The sequence below is a fragment of the Rhinopithecus bieti genome, unplaced genomic scaffold, assembly GCF_001698545.2.
Source record: "Rhinopithecus bieti isolate Rb0 unplaced genomic scaffold, ASM169854v2 scaffold_5051, whole genome shotgun sequence".
In the NCBI taxonomy this organism is placed as follows: Eukaryota; Metazoa; Chordata; class Mammalia; order Primates; family Cercopithecidae; genus Rhinopithecus; species Rhinopithecus bieti.
In genome coordinates, this window is record NW_016804599.1 from 75,685 (window position 1) to 81,351 (window position 5,667).

General features: G+C 38.4%; 1 pseudogene across 1 annotated transcript; it reads left to right on the top strand.

Moving 5' to 3' along the window:
- Positions 1-363: 363 nt before the first annotated feature.
- LOC108527860 (ubiquitin-40S ribosomal protein S27a pseudogene) lies at positions 364-932 on the top strand (annotated as a pseudogene). The gene has a single exon (XR_001884961.1). The product of XR_001884961.1 is annotated as a ubiquitin-40S ribosomal protein S27a pseudogene (transcript).
- Positions 933-5,667: the final 4,735 nt, after the last annotated feature.

Sequence of the window (5,667 nt, forward strand, 5' to 3'; positions counted from 1 at the left end):
AAGGTTCAGGGGACTAATCCACCTCCACCACTAAGATAAAGTTTGGAAGAGTAAATGACACTGGTGAGGGAACCACATGATTTTGGTGAAGACAAAAGCAGCAGATACTATTCCAGGGCAGCAAACCATGATGAAGCACAGAGTTGCTCTTGTAGAGCTGTTCCATCACTCATTTCCATTACATCCTTCCATCTTTCAGATGTAATGAGCAACCCAGAATTTTTCATTTGAAAGTATAGAAAGTCTCTTTCCAGGGCACTGAAATGTGAAAGACATGAATGAAGATGAAGAAATGGGCATTTTCATTTTGATTGGAGCTAGTCTAAAAATGATAATGGGATTGAAAGTGTATTTAAGTCCTTTCCGATCCGCCATCTGCGGTGGAGCCGCCACCAAAATGCAGATTTTCGTGAAAACCCTTACGGGGAAGACCATCACCCTCGAGGTTGAACCCTCGGATACGATAGAAAATGTAAAGGCCAAGATCCAGGATAAGGAAGGAATTCCTCCTGATCAGCAAAGACTGATCTTTGCTGGCAAGCAACTGGAAGATGGACGTACTTTGTCTGACTACAATATTCAAAAGGAGTCTACTCTTCATCTTGTGTTGAGACTTCGTGGTGGTGCTAAGAAAAGGAAGAAGAAGTCTTAAACACCACTCCCAAGAAGAATAAGCACAAGAGAAAGAAGGTTAAGCTGGCTGTCCTGAAATATTATAAGGTGGATGAGAATGGCAAAATTAGTCGCCTTCGTCGAGAGTGCCCGTCTGATGAATGTGGTGCTGGGGTGTTTATGGCAAGTCACTTTGACAGACATTATTCTGGCAAATGTTGTCTGACTTACTGCTTCAACAAGCCAGAAGACAAGTAACTGTATGAGTTAATAAAAGACACGAACTAAAAAAAAAAAAAAAAAAAAAAAAAGAAAAGAAAGTGTATTTAATAAAAAATTATGCCATGAATAATAAATCAGATATTGTAATTCTGACATTTAAACCATTTTCCAAAATATCCTAGATTTTAGTAGAATGTGAGTTCAAAACTAAGAACTAGAAAATACATTATTTTCTACCCTGAAGGACATTTTCTTCTTTGTTAAAAAATAAAAGGCAAAATCGTGCCCTAAACTGATATTTATGTATAATATAGTATATAATTTTAAAACTGAATGTTTTGTATTGCTTTACAAATATTAATTTATTAATCATTACTAAATTCCACTGTGAAATATAGCAAAAATGCTATTAAAAGAAGCCATACCCTTGTCCTGCCTTCCAAATGGCTTTTCCTACATTTCCTACTGTAGGCTTCACCTACAGCAAAGAGCTTTATAATTTATTATTAATTAAGTTCCTAGGAAGAATTTGGTCATTTTCTCACTAATTATACCATTTGTTCCAAACATCTGATTTCCAAGTTACAGAATAAATGATTCACAGTATGGATTTATTCCAACATAACTTGTTCTCAAACCACATTTGCTGAAATCTCACTGAAATATAATGATGTGGAAAGATATTTGTGTTATGCTATTAAATAAAACAACAGTTTATCAAAAAGCTACATGGTGCTAAAATGTGTAAATACATACCGATAGCTATAGCTATCAATACGTCTCAAAGGAATTATAGTTTATTCACATTTTTCTTTCCTTTTGCCCATCTGTGTTATCTAATTTTTCCACAGTAAACACAGCTTCCTATTATAGTATTTGTTTATTTTGTATTCATTTAATTTATGGTATATGACTTATGCGATATACCATAGCCTTAGTCATGGTGATAAGAGAAGGTGATAGTTAAGATTATCACACTTGGCTGGGCGCGGTGGCTCATGCCTGTAATCCCAGCACTTTGGGAGGCCGAGGCAGGCGGATCACAAGGTCAGGAGATCAAGACCATCCTGGCTAACCCGGTGAAACCCCACCTCTAATAAAAATATTAAAAAATTAGCCTGGCATGGTGGTGGGCACCTGCAGTCCCAGCTACTCCGGAGGCTGAGGCAAGAAAATGGTGTGAACCCAGGAGGCGGAGCTTGCAGTGAGCCAAGATTACACCATTGCGCTCCAGCCTGGGCTGCAGAGTGAGACTCCATCACAAAAAAAAAAAAAAAAAAAAAAAAAGAAAAAAGATTATCACACTTGATTGTATTTAAATACACTATTCTTAAATAAGCAGACAGCAGCAAGATCTGTTAGACTTGGATTATACCAATTGGATGATACCAATATCATCAAAATTTCCAAAAAATACTGGAGTTAGACTTTTCATCAAAATTTTCAAGACCTGACTAAGTGTTTCACCCTCTGCTCACCCAACAACCAGGTTCCTTGTCTCCTCCCACTCACTCAATACTACCCAATGCCCTTCTGGATGTATGCTGCATGACAACCAACAGACAGCTGGGAGTGTGTGAGACTCACCACATTTTCCACAACAAGCGCAAACCAAACTCAGATCACACCCTCAAGGAGCTTAAAAAAGAGAAGACATGTTCACAATCCACCATAAATACAATATAAGAAAGTTTCTTAAAAGGACTAAACCATGATAGTATAAAATTTGAAGGCCTTCTTCCTGTGTGTTTGATTCCATTGCCCCATCCTGCTCCCCTTGGATGTCGTCCTCATCTCTTGTACCTTCAGTCTAGTCTTTGCTGACTCATGACCTCAATTATGACCCCTCCTCTAGTTATGTTTTGCTATCTTCCTTCTTTCATATTGACAATTTATCTTTGTCTGCTGTCAAAGTCAATATACATCTTCACTGCTCCATTGTTTTACTCCTTCCCCCACCTGACTTGGAACTGCCCTCCCAAATTTAGGTGTCTACTTAGTGGGGCAGTCAACAGTTTCTCTCTGTGCCAATGCACCACCCCAGAATCAGGCTAACCCCCTCCTTCTGAAGAGCCATTCAGGACGCCATCTTCTACAGTAGCCTCCAGCTCTTCCAATTACTTTCCCCAAGGAAACTGCATACAGCAAAGCACATAGAACAAGAAGTGTCGAGGGAAAGGTGGTAGGAAAGGAGTAGAGGTTGATAGCAACCAATTCTTCTTAGGCAGAGTTCGAATTCTAAATGTGTATTAGATTGTGTTTGAGTCTGTTTGACAGAGCTAAAAATATTGTATGTTGATCATCTTTCTTCTCTGCCAATTTCAAGAGATGGCTTGATGGCTGCTCCCTTCTTGGCCCTTCCTTAAGCTCACCCAGGGCACTTGGTAAAGAGAAAAGAGCCAAGAGGGCAGACAGCTGCAGACCAAGGAATGGAATAGAACAGGAAGGCTGGAGGAGGAGCAGGGGAGGGCAGGCAAATCTGGGAGAAGGGGTGGTTTGGATGGACTGCCTTGGAAAAAGAATAGAAAGTTGAGAGGACGGGCAGTATTGTAGCCATGTGAATAATGGGAACCCCATGTCTCCCCGCAACATAATTCTCTTTGCCTTCTCTTAAAGACTGCAGTAAAAACATACAGGAATTTTAAAGACATTTTATAATGTATTTGCGTTTCCTTTAAATTTGACAGAAGCAAGAAGATCAAGATCTATTTAGGTTTCAGTATGTGTGAGATGTCAGGGTTAGTGAGGAATGTGACAAGTGAGAGCAGGCAAAAAAGAAGGAAATACAGCAAACTCATGGCACCAGTATGACCAAATGGAATCTAGTCTTTCAGTTGCCAAAACTTTAAAAATACTCTTTATTTGGGAGATATACCCCTATTTTGCAAGACGCTTATGGCTGCCAATTTTCCCCACTAACAAGAAATGTTCTACAGTGTCACACTAATCTATTTAAAACCAGAGAAGCAGAGAACCGTGAAAATCTGCACAAAATCCCAAGCCCATGACGAAACAAACAGAAATGTGTATGCTGCTATATCTAGGTCCTTTAAAAGCTGTCAAGGTTCATTATAAAATATTAAATGACTGAATAAATATTAGCACAAATTCTTTTTTCATTTCAATAGAGACTAAAAGGGCAGCAGGAACTGTTTCACTGATGAGAATGACTCATTCTATCCTAAGTAAACTCCTATGTAATCAAGTTCATTACATTTCTCTGTATCATCTGTTTGGAAAAAGTAAATCTGTTAATAGGCCATAAACCTAAATTCTAAAATTAATGTTGTATATTAAAATATTTCATATTTTAAAAAATAAATTTATTCTGGGATTAAGGAATTATGGAAATGCAGATAAGCCCAAGAGCAAAAAAGAGAGAAATCATTTTAAAAACTGATACCATGAGTCTTTTGGTTCATCTTACTCACCATAGAACTTTGTTCTATTTAACCCTAATTTTGCCTTGATCAGAGGTACTAGAGGTATGGTCTGGCTTAGCTGCACTTTTGCAGTATCATAAACCAAGAGTAATTCTCAGTGTTAACAGGACATATTCCATACACAGGCAGCTGAAGTTTGCATCTCTCTGATTCATTAAGCTCATTTGTTACCAGATTTTAACTTCACAAGTCCAGAACTTTTAGTACCTGTTGCCAAAGGAATTCATATGGACACCAATCTGCCCAGCAGTTCCTCTGCAGGCTATGTCTGCATAATACCCTCTGTTCACAGTAAAGCTTCATTCCGTAAGCTGAAGGTCTTCTGAATCATTATGAAGATGTCTGCTGCTTGACTTCTCCTTTAGGAACTTCTAGGAAAGCTTCATAACGCCCCATCATTTCCAAACAGAAATAAATGATAAGCCAAGAATACACACACTCTAGTTTCCTAGGATTTCAGTATTATATAACCACTACGTCTTCCTAAATTCCTTCTAGACAGCCAGCTTTAATTCTTCCAGCAATCATCTCCTTCACTCATTCGCCATAACTTAGAATCTTCTACTAATCCTAGGAAATAGAGAAATATGGTCATGCCATATGTTTCTTTACTGGAAAAAAAAAATTTCGATGAGGTAATTCTATTTTCATTCTATTTTGCACAGGTGGCAGAAACCATGATTGTATTTTTTTTCTTTTTATGTGCCCTGCTAAGCCTTGGAAAACAAAGATAAAATCTGAGCTTCCTGCAAGTTTTACCTACTCAGCCACTTACTTTCCAGGATCCCTCATCATGAAAACAATTGTGTGGGATAAGAGATTGGAGTTAGCGCAGGAAACAAGAAAAGACAAAACTAGGGCCTTGCCAAGGGAACAGCCCCAGACCAGCTATATTGGGGGCAAGAAGAGGAAGTAAAAGATGAAAAGGAGTTTAAAGACAAGTGAGTTTTAGGTGCACAGTGACCATGCAATTGCTCCAAAGCCAGGCGAATATGATATAACCCATTAAATTTTCTCTTGCTTTGGTTGTTAGGAAGCTGAAAATTATACATTTATCATTTATTACCATAAATATCTCTGTATTTCTCTTCCCAGGTATACAGGATGCATGGCAGTGGTGGTTGGAGAAAATTGCCATGGGAATGACACATGGATTGGCACTGAGCACAGGGATATGAAACTTCATGTTCATGATTGCAATTCAGGAAGCCAAAGGGCAAAGGAAGCATCGTATGGGGTTTGTGATCTAAGTATCAAGAAACCAAAATGCAAATACTAATAAATATGGAACCAAAAAGACTTTATGTATGGAGCAGTGCAAAGCTGGTACAAGAGATGTGAATCCTCAAGAATGCAACCTCTACTGTGAGCTTGCTGGAAGAAATTAATG